Source organism: Schistocerca cancellata, chromosome 5 (assembly GCF_023864275.1).
Source record: "Schistocerca cancellata isolate TAMUIC-IGC-003103 chromosome 5, iqSchCanc2.1, whole genome shotgun sequence".
Taxonomy (NCBI): domain Eukaryota; kingdom Metazoa; phylum Arthropoda; class Insecta; order Orthoptera; family Acrididae; genus Schistocerca; species Schistocerca cancellata.
In genome coordinates this window covers 639346393-639362320 of record NC_064630.1, presented here as the reverse complement: position 1 = coordinate 639362320, position 15928 = coordinate 639346393, and the positions used below count along the sequence as shown (strand labels likewise).

The 15928-nt window shown below is 44.0% G+C and overlaps 1 protein-coding gene across 3 annotated transcripts in view; it reads right to left on the bottom strand.

The window, feature by feature from the left end:
- The window catches only part of LOC126188073 (tyrosine-protein kinase transmembrane receptor Ror-like), a 675128-nt gene that overhangs the window by 478842 nt on the left and 180358 nt on the right, over window positions 1-15928 (bottom strand). The window contains exon 2 of one of the 3 annotated variants that reach the window (XM_049929522.1): window positions 14314-14376. The exons of the other annotated variants lie outside the window; for them this stretch is intronic. The gene's annotated coding sequence lies outside the window, so the exon portion shown is untranslated. The remainder of the gene's footprint in view (window positions 1-14313; window positions 14377-15928) is intronic. 3 annotated transcript variants of the gene reach the window in all.

Below are 15928 nucleotides of genomic sequence, written 5' to 3'. Positions count from 1 at the left end.
CGTATTTAAAAGAATTCAAAATCTTCAGGATCGACCGTGTTTCACTGAGGTCTCGAAATCTAGAGGACTTCAGTCCGAGATGCTTTTAATTGTTTCCACAACTAAACCTGCCTCGAAACCTCGCAGAAAATCCGAAGAGATTCTGGTCGTATATGAAATACACCAGCTGCAAGACACGATCAATACTTTCACTGCACAATAGCAATGGTATTTTACCGATGACAGCACCACTAAAGCGGAGTTACTACATACGGCTTTTCGCAATTCCTTCAGCAAGGAAGACGGTGTAAATATTCCAGAATTCGAGTGATGAAAAACTGCCAATACGAGGAACTTCGAGTAAGTAGACATCCTCGTTGCAGCGAAGCAGATTAAATCAATGAAGGCAAGTCTTCCAGTGCACGTGGTTTTTCAGTTGCCTTCCTCTCAGAGTATACTGATGCACTGCCGGAAAGAAAGTGGAGTACCACAGAGGATAAGTCATTTTATTTGCTATTGAGGTGACAGGTATTTCATCATTGTAGGAGTATATGATAACAAATTCAGACCAAATTAAACCACGTCAGGGTAAAGGGTGCCCCCAGACAGACGCATCAGTACACAGTGAAACCCCCCTCCGACGACGCAAACCATCATAAAGAAACCGAATGGCATCCTGCGCTGACCCAAACACCTTGCACCTTTTGTGGAAATTGGGCAATGGTTCTTGGAGGCCCAGGAGATCGAGTAAGTTCCCACTTCATCATGTCCCAGTTGGTGAGGGATCTGGTGGTCTCGTTGGCCAGGGCAGTTATTGTACATGGACGTACAACTGTTTTGCTGTATAAGCACATCACCTTCCTGTCGATGAAACGGCATTAGCGTGGGGATAACAGCCTGTGGAATGTAGCTCTTTTTCTTTCTTTCATTTTTCATTTTCATTCTCCACCCCTAGCAGCGGAATGGGCTTTAGAGATCCGACCCATTAAAGAGTCGCATTTCTTTCCAGTCAAGTATCAGACAAGCTGATAGTGACGCGGATGAGGGATTCCTGTCCGCATCTCGTGGTCGTGCGGTAGCGTTCTCGCTTCCCACGCCCGGGTTCGATTCCCGGCGGGGTCAGGGATTTTCTCTGCCTCGTGATGGCTGGGTGTTGTGTGATGTCCTTAGGTTAGTTAGGTTTAAGCAGTTCTAAGTTCTAGGGGACTGATGACCATAGATGTTAAGTCCCATAGTGCTCAGAGCCATTTGAACCATTTGAGGGATTCCAGTTAGGAATAAATGGGAAAGTCTTACCGGTTTCAGCGCACGCCTTAGAAAACCTTGGTCGGAACCGGTCGATTGGAGGCATATTAGTTTATCTCTGGGAAAGCCAAAAGCTAAAACGTGTGTGCGTGTGTGTGTGTGTGTGTGTGTGTGCGTGTAGATATATGTGTCCCTGAACGACCACTATTCTATTGTGTGATGCGTAGTGTGCAACGTAGCGGGTGTTGGTTACTTTACCCTGCGCAAACACCAAACATGAACGCGACATATAACGATGGCCCCCTATATCGTGAAGCGTGGGATGAGACCTATCTGTCGTCAACGAACGCTCTTTGGAATAGCGAGCTCACCAGGTCTACGCCATACTCGCGTTATGCCGCAGACAGAATCTACTCTCATCACTGAACACAACAAAGCGTCATTCAACTCCACAGTCGATTCTTTCATGACGCCAGAGTTGCCGCGCTTGGCGGTGTCGTGGTGTCAGTGGGATTGGGGCCAACGTTACATGTTATCTTATTCCTGCTGCAAGCAGACGGGTCCCACTGATCCATAATGACACAGTAGCTGCACCAACATGTGACCGGGTTTCGTTCCTATATGTTGTCCGGTTGGCCACATGTGCTCGCACATTGCGTCGATCTTGATATGTGTCTGTTATACGCCGACGTCCACACAGGTGTGGGAATGTTCTACACATCGCTGATGAAGGCACCGGCGATTCATTATACCCACCATATGCAGCAACCCGTCAGCATGGCCATCCAGCTTCCCAAATGGCTCTGAGCACTATGGGACTTAACTGCTGTGGTCATCAGTTCCCTAGAACTTAGAACTACTTAAACCTGACTAACCTAAGGACATCACACACATCTATGCCCGAGGCAGGATTCGAACCTGCGATCGTAGCGGTCGCGCGGTTCCAGACTGTAGCGCCTAGAACCGCTCGGCCACTCCGGCCGGCATCCAGCTTCCCACAGGCCCACAGTGTAACCCTGTTCAAATGGCTGCAGCTCTACAAAGGGTGTACGTACTCGTCGATGGGGTACAGCTGTATCCTAGAACGGATGGTGCAAACACTGTTCACCTCTCAGATCAGCGCAGTTACTATCTGCAAAGCGTACAGAGAGGTCTCCATAACACCATCCGGTCGCCTATGATCGTGACAAATGAATCACTAACACCACAACCCATCAGTATCAACATATTACACCCTGGTGCTACTCAACACAATTCTGGAGGGTGATGCGCTTTCTTCCCGTCAACCTGTGATGTCTCCATACTTAGTAATTATATACAAGCACTCGCTCGACGAAAGATCCGGAAAGTTGAAACAGAAGCAATCAGCAATATTACGGACCCATATCACTGGCGCTTAATTGCAGTAGGATTGTGGAACATATACTGTGTTCGAACACTATGAACTATCTCAAAAACGATCTAATGACAAATAGTCAACACCGATTCAGAAAAACAGAACTAGCTCTTTATCACACGAAATAATGAGCGCTAGCCACAATTTCCGAAAGACTTATGACACCGTGCCTCATAAGCGGCGTATTATCAAATTGCATCCCTATAGCGTACCGTCTAACTGGATTCGTGATTTACTGTCAGGAGGTTCACGGTTCGCAGCAACTGACGGTAAGGCATGGAGTAAGACGGAAGTGACTTCTACTGTGCCCCATCTACTGTTCTCTATCTGTTGTTTACGAGCTACATTAACGAATTAGGAAACAATCTGAGCAGGCCTCTTAGACTGTTTGCAGACGATGCTGTCATTTACCGTCTAGTAAGGTCATCAGGAAATGGAAACGAACTGCAAAACTATGACGACATCCGTTTGGTGCGAAAACTGACAGTTGAATCTAAATAATGGAAAGTGTGGAGTCATTCTCATGAGTTCTATGAGGAGTCCGTTTAATTTCGGTTAGACGATATGTAACGTAAATCTAGAGGTTTGGCAATTCAAGTAAGTATCCAGGTATTCGAGATATTACGAACAAGTCAGATTGGGACGATCACATAGATAATTTTGTGGGGAAGGCGGACCAATGTCTGCATTTTATTGGTAGAACACGCAACAAATCCATTAAAGAGACTGTCTACACTATGCTTGTCCGTCCTCTTATGGAGTAATACTGCGCGATATGGGATGTTATCAGATAGACCTGACGACTCAAAAAGTTCAAATATGGGCAACTCTCTTCGCATTATCGCGAAATAGATATAATAAAAGAGTTGGAGTGGCGCTTAGAACCGCTTCCTTTTTTTTTTTTTTTTTTTTTTGCTTGCCTTTCGCAGATATTCAAATGTCGTCCACCAGATTTATGATAAACAACCATTAAGGTCTGAAAGAAAATTGTCGCCGCAAAACACCTGACAGACGCATAGGAATCGATAGCTCTCGGCTGGCAAGACTATTCAGTCCACTGACTGTGCTGTGGAACGTCAACATTCAGCATGTCGAGTTCAACGTGCCGCTGAAAGCTCAGAAACGACGCGACTCGTGCGTACCACCGTCGAGTAAAGTATCTCTAGTCGGCTATGTGTGTGTGTGTGTGTGTGTGTGTGTGTGTGTGTGTGTGTGGGCACTGTAGGTAAGTGTGCCTCAATGCGTTACAGGCGATCGCAGCGCGCCCCAGTGGCAGTTGTCGGCTGTATCTGGCTCGCTAATCACGCTTTTCGTATACAGAAAAAAAATTCCTACGTTTGCTCTATTAAAACACACATTTCCTTCCTTGTCCATTTGCTACCGATGTTTTTCTGGCTGTTGTGTGCATAAAATAAAATTTGAATATCCATGAACATGTTATAGGACAAAAAAGGAAAGTATTATGTCCAGTCAATAAGGTCGTCGGTTTCTAAAACTCCATTAAAAATAATGTGATGCAAACTTAGAATATTTCTCCACATAAGATAAAAACTATTGATCATTTTCACTTCCTAGTAAAACTCTAAGGTCATTCTTACTTGATCACTTCTCGTGCAGTAACAGAATCATTACAACATGTGAAATACAAAAGTCGAAACAGGAAAGTTCAAAATATCATACTGCGAGTAGTGCAAGGCAATCGAAGAAACTCACTCTCTGGAAAGAGCACACTTGTACTTACGTAACATAAGATATTACACAATAAACTTTTATTAACCTAATAACAGTATCTAAAGCTATTATAAAACCCGAGGATCAATTTTTTTTAAATCCAGTGCGATTCGAACCAGCAACACGCGACCAATTACCTCACAGTTCCGCATCTCTACTCATTACGCTAACACGGGCCATAAACATAACGACAATACTTTGCATCTTGCCGTCTCCTGAAAGGTTTAATCGTAGGTAAGTTATTAACTGACATTTACTTACGACAAATTGTACCAAGAGTAATGCGGTTTGGATGGATCTTCAATGTGCCGTTGCCTTGAAACGGAATACTTCCATCATACGGATGTCACGATAATACTTTAACTACCAGTACCACTTTTCACGTTACTTAATTACAATAAATCGCACAATCAACGGCGGGTTTCCTAGAGATCCTCAATTTGCAGTTGCTTAGAACCGGCATAAATACAAACGGACTTCAACTAAAAGCCATTATGGCGTCTCGGAGCTCTGTAGCGAAGTGAGATGGCGAGCATGTGACACAGGTGGCGTTCTTCCATCTCACTGGTCAATGTTCAAACGCACGATCACAATATCTGACACGCTAGATATTGCTCTGCACATTCCGAAAGACCCCCTACACGCTTTTTCCTCCCAAGAACTCTGCACGTTCCACGTTCGAATACACGGTCCGTGTGCCGACGGCTTCGGACTTCCCTGGACTACGTGCAAAACACTTCTACAGCTGTCCACATCGACTGTCATTGTTTCGACTGTGAAGAGAAAAGGCGAAGGAACAGTCGCAGCTAAACTAAGACCAGGCAACCTCATGTACTGAAGGACAGTGGCTGTCGAGCATTGCTGACAGAGGTTATAGAATTCGCATGAAATCAGCGGAAGGAATTTCTTGTGAGTTCCAAAGTGCTACCAGTATTTAAGCTAGCACACTGTGCGTAGATCGAGCGAGGTGGTGCAGTGGTTAGCACACTAGACCCGCATTCGGGAAGACGACGGTTCAAAATCGTGTCCAACCACCCTGATTTAGGTTTTCCGTAATTTCCCTAAATCGCTTCAGGCAAATGATGGTACGCTTCCTTTGAAAGGACACGGCCGACTTCCTTCCCCTTCCTTCCCTAATCCGACGGGACCAATGATCTTGCTATTTGGCCCCCTCTCCCTACATCAACCAAACAACCACAGTTTGCGTACGGAGTTAAAATCAATGGGGCACAACGGCCAAGCAGCTGCTCACAAATCATACATTTCTGTTACCAATGATAAGTGACGCCAATGATAAGTGCTGTAAAGAGCTACGCCACTGAATAGTTGACGAGTAAACGAGTGGTGAATCAGTCTACACTCTGTGGCAATCCGATGGAAGGGACTGCGTTTAGCGAATGCGTGGAGAGAGTTACCCACCATCACGCACAGTGCCAATGATGACGCGCGGAGAAATGGTGCTACGAGATGGGGATGTTTTTAGTGTTTAGTGTGTAGTCTCACTGCGCTTAAGAAAACGCTGAATGCGGAAGAAATGAAGATATTTTACAGCTTGACTGTACTTTCTCATTTTTGGAGATCGGAACGAGCGATCTGTTTTACATGGTAAAAAAACTTTCAGTAGCTAAGGTCACATGAATTCGTATTTATTTTTGACAAGCAGTTTACGTCTGGCGTTCAAAAACTTTTTGTTACAAAACTTGACAAAGATTTATCACAAACAAAATTACAGTTAAAAACCGCCTTGTGCACATGGCTACATACCTATACGTGGCGTTCATAAATGATTGTTAATTCTTAAAAACCACAATATACAGTAAAATACACATCTGTTTTCATTTTTCTTGATAAAAAACGCGAAATGATCGTATGGCATTGCTGCCCGGGAGGCCCCGTCCGGGGAAGTTCGGCCAACGAGTGCAAGTTTTATTTCAGGTGACGCCACATGGGGCGACATGAGCGTCGGTGTTTACGAGATGATGATGACAACACAACACCCAGTCCACGGGCGGACAAAATCTCCAACCCGTCCGTGAATCGAACCTCTCCCGCTGAATTGTAGCGAAACATATTACCACTTGTTTTGTTTTTAATCTCATTTTGTCCGTTATGGGTCACGTTGGTGTGTAGAATATATGAGTCTGGCGATATACCATCTGACTTTCGGAAAAGCATCATCCACACAATTCCGAAGACGGCAAGAGCTGACAAGTGCGAGAATTATCGCACAATCAGCTTAACAGCTCATGCATCGAAGCTGCTTACAAGAATAATATACAGAAGAATGGAAAAGAAAATAGAGAATGCGCTAGGTGACGATCAGTTTGGCTTTAGGAAAAGTAAAAGGACGAGAGAGGCAATTCTGACGTTACGGCTAATAATGGAAGCACGGCTAAAGAAAAATCAAGACACTTTCATAGGATTTGTCGACCTGGAAAAAGCGTTCGACAATATAAAATGGTGCAAGCTGTTCGAGATTCTGAAAAAAAGTAGGGGTAAGCTATAGGGAGAGACGGGTCATATACTATTTGTACAACAACCAAGAGGGAATAATAAGAGTGGACGATCAAGAACTAAGTGCTCGTATTAAGAAGGGTGTAAGACAAGGCTGTAGCCTTTCGCCCCTACTCTTCAATCTGTACATCGAGGAAGCAATGATGGAAATAAAAGAAAGGTTCAGGAGTGGAATTAAATTACAAGGTGAAAGGATATCAATGATACGATTCGCTGATGACATTGCTATCCTGAGTGAAAGTGAAGAAGAACTAAATGATCTGCTGAACGGAATGAACAGTCTAATGAGTACACAGTATGGTTTGAGAGTAAATCGGAGAAAGACGAAGGTAATGAGAAGTAGTAGAAATGAGAACAGCGAGAAACTTAACATCAGGATTGATGGTCACGAAGTCAATGAAGTTAAGGAATTCTGCTACCTAGGCAGTAAAATAACCAATGACGGACGGAGCAAGGAGGACATCAAAAGCAGACTCGCTATGGCAAAAAAGGCATTTCTGGCCAAGAGAAGTCTACTAATATCAAATATCGACCTTAATTTGAGGAAGGAATTTCTGAGGATGTACATCTGGAGTACAGCATTGTATGGTAGTGAAACATGGACTGTGGGAAAACCGGAACAGAAGAGAATCGATTTGAGATGTGGTGCTATAGACGAATGTTGAAAATTAGGTGGACTGATAAGGTAAGGAATGAGGAGTTTCTACGCAGAATCGGAGAGGAAAGGAATATGTGGAAAACACTGATAAGGAGAAGGGACAGGATGATAGGACATCTGCTAAGACATGAGGGAATGACTTCCATGGTACTAGAGGGAGTTGTAGAGGGCAAAAACTGTAGAGGAAGACAGAGATTGGAATACGTCAAGCAAATAATTGAGGACGTAGGTTGCAAGTGCTACTCTGAGATGAAGAGGTTAGCACAGGAAAGGAATTCGTGGCGGGCCGCATCAAACCAGTCAGTAGACTGATGACAAAAAAAAAAATGGGTCATTGCATTGGTTCGGGGAGGACATCACATGAAATCGACTCAAGTTCATCGTTGATCCGTTCACTCAGTTTTTCCTTACAGAGGGCAGCTAACCCACTGACCGGACACGCTGAGCTACCGTGCCGGCACTCAGCTAAGCAGGCGGACGTTTGCCTGATACGCACGTTCAATACGCTGAGGAGCCTGCTTCCGCCAAGTGTATGGAGCCACGCACCATACCTAACTATACGTATATCAGCTATGCAAATGAGCATTTCGCCGTGTATTATGAATTCTAAGATTTAATATTCATCTGAGAGCGCTACGTATACGGACATGGTCTTCTGCACAATGTGCTTTTTAACTGTAAATATTTTGTTTCTGACAAACTTTCGTATAATGTGCTACATTTTATCGGCCATAATGATAACGTGGCATGACGTTCTAACTCAAAATGACCACGGTTTATAACAAAAATTCTTTGAAGCTCAGAAGGTGACACTGACATATGTCGAAACAGGTTATAAAAAATAAAGCCGAATTAATTCGTTCTTGGCTATCGAAAGATTTTTTTTTTTTTAATTTACAGTAACAGTTCAGAAACTATTATTGTATTTATGAGTATGACAATGCCTAGTATCGTAAGGCAGAGTCTGTAGGGCAATGGTCTGTGGACAATAACATTCCTAAAATGGACTAGCCTGTCCAGAGTACAGACCTGAACAGAACATGACATCTTCGGGATGAGTTACAACGTCGACTTCGCTCCAGATCCGCCATCACTACCGTCTCTGGTTTCAGCCCTTGATGGAGAATCGGCTGCCATTCCTCCACAGACATTCAGGTAGCTCACTGAATGTGTCCCCGGCAGAGCAGTCATACAGGCAAACGGTGGACACACTCCATATTAATGTCGACCAACAGGTATGCGGATGCTTTTGATCAGATAGAGCACACTGATAGACGAGCAAGCTAGCTACTAGTATCAGCACCAGCAACTACATTAAGCGGCAAATTACAACTACCAGCAAGATAAAACTTTAAATTTCGATGCGCAAGGCAAGATTTACTCCATGTTTCTCCCTGTAGTGGACTGACAAGACAGCCAGTCCACAGAGACGGGTAAACGAAAGGCACGCGTTTACACACGCAGGTTTGCTTTAGGTCTGAAACAGGATACGTAATGAATGCTATAAAGAAAAGTACGTAGCTGCTGGAATACTTAACTTTAATCCATCATTTGTATACAGCATTCTTGATGATACAAGTGAGACTCTCTCTAGAAATGGTTAATGGCGCCTTGCTAGGTCGTAGCCATGGACTTAGCTGAAGGCTATTCTAACTGTCTCTCGGCAAATGAGAGAAAGGCTTCGTCAGTGTAGTCGCTAGCAAAGTCGTCGTACAACTGGGGCGAGTGCTAGTACGTCTCTCTAGACCTGCCGTGTGGTGGCGCTCGGTCTGCGATCACTGACAGTGGCGACACGCGGGTCCGACATGTACTAATGGACTGCGGCCGATTTAAAGCTACCACCTAGCAAGTGTGGTGTTTGGCGGTGACACCACACTCCCTTTATTCATGCGGAAGATGTAGTTACGTGAAATGTGACAGATCGTTTTGAAACACGCAAAATTTCATAGATTTTACAGGAACTCGCAAACCGTTGGCGATAGTGGGTTTTGTCGACGTCGGATCATTTTTGAGCTAGGAATTCTTGCATGTGCTGTTTAAGAGAGTGTGAACTGTGTCTTTTCATAGCAGTGACTGTCTTCTTAAGTCGGCATTCATCTTCCGGCACGCGCTTGTCCACGTATTGCAGTGAGAAGATTCCTAACGTCATGCACCCTTGGGAGATCAGATTCTACTTAAATTAAAGGATTAATGTAATTTTGATAGCCTCCTTTACTAAAGTATACCTCTATGGTGGTATTCCATTTCATGGGCGCGCGGGATTAGCCGAGCGGTCTGGGGCGCTGCAGTCATGCACTGTGCGGCTGGTCCTGGCGGAGGTTCGAGTCCTCCCTCGGGCATGGATGTGTGTGTTTGTCCTTAGGATAATTTAGATTAAGTAGTGTGTAAGCTTAGGGACTGATGACCTTAGCAGTTAAGTCCCATAAGATTTCACTCACATTTGTACATTTTCCATTTCATGCACTCAGCAGAGACACTGAAAGGCGACAGCTGATTTAGCTGCTTGACTAGTATGTACCCTTATTTTTTTGTAAAGTCTTTGTTCTATGCTCCTCAAAATCTGTACAGCATACGCAAGGTATGTAGCAATTGGTATATACTGTTAAAATCAACTAGTTCGAAAGTTTGTGATGTATCAAGGATCAACATTACAAACTATTATATAAAATAACTGTCAATTTTTGTCATGATGTACTATCAGAAAGTTTTTCTCGCTTGTAAACGGAAAGGATAAAAGCCATATTTACAATTCCCCGATATATGTCGCCTTCCGAACATTATCGCGTTATCTCAACGCCTACAAAATCTTTAGTTATGGTAAGTATGACGTTTTCCCCATCCTGGAATACATCGTTACTGTCTAAGGAGCAAGTTTACTTTGAGTTTACCTTTCTACGACTTTTTCAATCTGCGTTTCGTGCGTGATTTCGTATTCATCTAGACGGTTGTCGAAAATGACATAAAAAATAACAGTAGATTGTCGATCGTACAGTCAGATTCGATACGATCAGTCAAGTCAGTGCACATGCTGCAATAGAGCTAGTTATAGGGTAGTTAATAAATGCTGCAATATCACTGAAGATTGTACACTCCTGGAAATGGAAAAAAGAACACATTGACACCGGTGTGTCAGACCCACCATACTTGCTCCGGACACTGCGAGAGGGCTGTACAAGCAATGATCACACGCACGGCACAGCGGACACACTAGCAACCGCGGCGTTGGCCGTCGAATGGCGCTAGCTGCGCAGCATTTGTGCACCGCCGCCGTCAGTGTCAGCCAGTTTGCCGTGGCATACGGAGCTCCATCGCAGTCTTTAACACTGGTAGCATGCCGCGACAGCGTGGACGTGAACCGTATGTGCAGTTGACGGACTTTGAGCGAGGGCGTATAGTGGGCATGCGGGAGGCCGGGTGGACGTACCGCCGAATTGCTCAACACGTGGGGCGTGAGGTCTCCACAGTACATCGAAGTTGTCGCCAGTGGTCGGCGGAAGGTGCACGTGCCCGTCGACCTGGGACCAGACCGCAGCGACGCACGGATGCACGCCAAGACTGCAGGATCCTACGCAGTGCCGTAGGGGACCGCACCGCCACTTCCCAGCAAATTAGGGACACTGTTGCTCCTGGGGTATCGGCGAGGACCATTCGCAACCGTCTCCATGAAGCTGGGCTACGGTCCCGCACACCGTTAGGCCGTCTTCCGCTCACGCCCCAACATCGTGCAGCCCGCCTCCAGTGGTGTCGCGACAGGCGTGAATGGAGGGACGAATGGAGACGTGTCGTCTTCAGCGATGAGAGTCGCTTCTGCCTTGGTGCCAATGATGGTCGTATGCGTGTTTGGCGCCGTGCAGGTGAGCGCCACAATCACGACTGCATACGACCGAGGCACACAGGGCCAACACCCGGCATCATGGTGTGGGGAGCGATCTCCTACACTGGCCGTACACCACTGGTGATCGTCGAGGGGACACTGAATAATGCACGGTACATCCAAACCGTCATCGAACCCATCGTTCTACCATTCCTAGACCGGCAAGGGAACTTGCTGTTCCAACAGGACAATGCACGTCCGCATGTATCCCGTGCCACCCAACGTGCTCTAGAAGGTGTAAGTCAACTACCCTGGCCAGCAAGATCTCCGGATCTGTCCCCCATTGAGCATGTTTGGGACTGGATGAAGCGTCGTCTCACGCGGTTTGCACGTCCAGCACGAACGCTGGTCCAACTGAGGTGCCAGGTGGAAATGGCATGGCAAGCCGTTCCACAGGACTACATCCAGCATCTCTACGATCGTCTCCATGGGAGAATAGCAGCCTGCATTGCTGCGAAAGGTGGATATATACTGTACTAGTGCCGACATTGTGCATGCTCTGTTGCCTGTGTCTATGTGCCTGTGGTTCTGTCAGTGTGATCATGTGATGTATCTGACCCCAGGAATGTGTCAATAAAGTTTCCCCTTCCTGGGACAATGAATTCACGGTGTTCTTATTTCAATTTCCAGGAGTGTATTTTATCTGATCCACAATATGTAATTTATTTTATTTAATCGTATGGCTAGGGCCCCCCGTCGGGCAGACCGTTGCTCGGGTGCCGGTCTTTCAATCTGACGCCACTTGGGCGGCCTGCAGTCGATGAGGACGATAGGATGCACGACACCCAGTCCCTGAGCGGAGAAAATTCCTCGACCCAGGTGGGAATCGAACCCGGGCCCAGAGGATTCACAATCCGTCACGCTGACCATTCAGCTACCGGGAGCGGACACAAAATATCAAATGAACAAAAGTTAGAAACTATAGTTTTTCTTAATTTCTGTCAGCAAATTAAACTGCCTGGTTCACTTATATAGTGAATCAACACCATTAACATTATTTCAGATCATTTAACTGTAATTAACAAAAAGTTACAATTAGTCAGAAAACCTGATGTGAATTAACATACATTTCAGCAAAATTTATTATTACATTCTCCTGACTGGATAACTATATTTCTATTGAAATTTTAGGAGAATATTTCTATGTAATAATTAAACCAATAATTAATTAGCAAAAGTCATACATTTCAACTTACCTAAGAAACAGAATTTTGGAATGAAACTTCCTGGCAGGTTAAAACTATGTGCCGGACGAAGACTCGAACTCGGGACCTTTGCCTTTCACGAGCAAGTGCACTACCAACATTTTTTTTTGTTATGATAGTAAAGTTTCAGTTAATTAACACATATTTTGTGAATTTCACATCTATTTTTTTCGCTTTGTTCCTTATTGTTCGTTGTGTTTTACCGTAGCGGAAGCCACGTGACATCCGTTGAAGTTCGTTGTTGATCCTTTCGCTCACTTTTTTTTTTTTTTTATCACAGAGAGCAGCCACCTCTCTGACCGAACATACTGAGCTACCGGGCCGGCAATCAACTGCGGTACCAAAGTATGACTCACAACCCGTCCTCACAGCTGTACTTCCGCCAGTACCTCGTCTCCTACCTTCCGAACTTCATAGAAGCTCTCCTGCGAACCTTGCAGAACTAGCATTCCTGGAAGAAAGGATATTGCGTTGACATAGTTTTGCCACAGCCTGGGGGATGTTTCCAGAATGAGACTTTCACTCTGCAGCGGAGTGTGTGCTGAAGATTAAACTTGTGTGCCGGACCGAGACTCGAACTGCAACCTTTGCCTTTCGCAGGCAAATGCTCTACTCTACCATCTGAGCTACCCAAGCACGAGTCATGACCCGCCCTCACAGCTTTACTTCCGCCAGTACCTCGTCTCCTAACTTCGAAACTTCACAGAAGCCCTCCTGCGAACCTTGCAGAACTAGGACTCAGTTGGTAGAGCACTTGCCCGCGAAAAGCTAAGGTCTCCAGTTCGAATCTTTGTCCGGCACACAGTTTTAATCCGCCAGGAAATTTCATATCAGCTGCAGAGTGAAAATCTCATTCTAGAATTTTGGAGTATTTGTCAGTCACGTGAAATATTTAACGTGATTTGAGCACTTCATGTATCTTGTCAATAATGAAAAACCAGTTAGATCAGTCATGATTTTCATTAACGATTCTCGAACATTCTAATGCAAACACTATTGGTGGCTCTGGCTCTGAGCACTATGGGACTTAACTACTGTGGTCATCAGTCCCCTAGAACTTAGAACTACTTAAACCTAACTAACCTAAGGACATCACACACATCCATGCCCGAGGCAGGATTCGAACCTGCGACCGTAGCGGTCACGCGGTTCCAGACTGTAGCGCCTATAACCGCACGGCCACTCCGGCCGGCAAACACTATTGGTTTCCAGTCATTTTGATAGCAATAAATTATCAGAACTTAAATCTAAATTTCCGTTTAGGGGTTTTGTCCTGTATCTCAGTTAATGTTAGGCATAAAATCCAACGTGAAATCAAGATGTAATTAATGATTTTACGATAAGTTTTGTTATTGTAACTTCAAAACCAAATTTCCACACAAATGTCAAAAGAAAAATATGTAGAAATGTATTCATAATGAACCATCATTTATTGTCTTTAAAACTATACTAACAGTTTGCTGTAAATCATTAACATTTGATTATAAATCAGTAAATGTTACTGTTTTTGACAATAGACCAAAGAAAATACATTGTTAAGGTATATATTGAACTGTGCAAAGCACTTGAAGTAAGTCGCAGCTAGGCCTATGTAATGATACAAAGTCTGTAATAGGTACTGTGTTGTCAGTAGTGTTGGTAGAAAACAGTTTATATGTGAACACCTTTGTAAATGCTCACGGAACAAACGTCTGCAATTAAAAGGACTCACCAGTGCATTGCAAAATACGATTTTAGCATCCAGATTTTCATCACGTCCGAAATCCAGGCAGATCTGCAAAATACATTCCATAATGGACTTTTTGGTGGAGGAGATTCGACAGTTGAAAGCTATGTTTTCCGCTGCAAAAACTACATCACTCTCATACTACGACGAATCTCTCGTAATAAGAAGCTTTTTACCCAGAACTGCAAATGGAGTGACATTAGAATGTATAACAATAAACGCGATGGTCACCTTATAATTTCTGGTATGTTAGGAGCAAAACAGAGACTCGGCATGTGCTGTGACAATGAAACACTAAGGGACTTAAAAATTAATTGTATGTTTAAAATTTCAACCATAAATCGTACTGTTAGGAGAATAGTGGGTTGCACAGTTCTGTTGAAGTCGCGATCTCAGTTCGATTTAATAGTTATTAAGCGTATCAGTGTGAAGTTAAGGATATCTAAGTAACATCTTAGACATCTTTAACGCTGATAACATGTACGACGTTTTGTTAAGAGATAAAATTGTGCGCCATGACCATATTTCACAGAAAACCAGTTTAAAGAAGCTAACATAAGACTTTAAAACATTTCTTGTCTGTATATTAGCTTGGAGTTTCATAATTCCCTTGGGGTTTGGAGGAAGTTGGATCCTTGTACGCGTTAGAAACGAATGGCAAACCTCTCCATTACGGAACACTGACGTGAGTGTGAAATTATGCAGAAAGACTCTCGTAAATATGGATAACAGCAGTTCTTCCCACTGAACGCGTTAGAAGGAATTTTTTACAGGTAATTAACTTAAGAATGAGATTCGTTTGTCTTCTGTATAGCTTGACATTCACGGCTGAGAGGATTCAATGCTAATGACTGTAGGCACGCCCTGAAGATGACACGTATTTTACACACAAATGGTAGTTTGTAATGTAACGGCGTTCCTGTGAAGTAAACTGCTAGAATCGCAACTATTTTGTCAATGGTGACACCTCACGACTTTTTTACAATCTAATGCAGCATGTGACAGTCTGCTGAACCGGTTTCAGCCAGGCACTGGAAATAATTGAGAGCGAAATGAGTTCCTTTATAGGTGATCGCTAGTTTGAGCACTTCATCAAAGACGTTTCATATGCAGAAGTTAATTTTTTTTGTAGTTTACGACATCTCGTTTAAAGACACGGTGTTCACTTATTATGACGTTTTGTTTATTTTTAACACAATCACTTTTTGTGACACAATCACAACTAGTTTTAAGCTTATGGCTTGTTGGTAACGGTCCGAGCATGGATGTTATTGCACACGAAAGCTCAAAGGGTAGTGCCTTCAAACTGCGTTATTACATAATAAATAAAACTGGATGAAGAAAAAAAATTATTAAAATGACAGCTTTCTGCACGATGTTATGACGCTGCAGCTTGTGTGGTTGATAATCACTAAGCTCCCCGCCGTCGAAAAAAGTAAAATAAAAACTCCTGCTCTTCTGAATTATTTTCTTACTCCTGAAACTGAAGGGAGACTTCAATGGTGGAAATTCACGCTAGACAGCGATTTCAGCATCTGTGTTGAAGATCTCACGATTCTGATGTCTTTTCCCATTAATCACATAAATACAGCTAACTTTA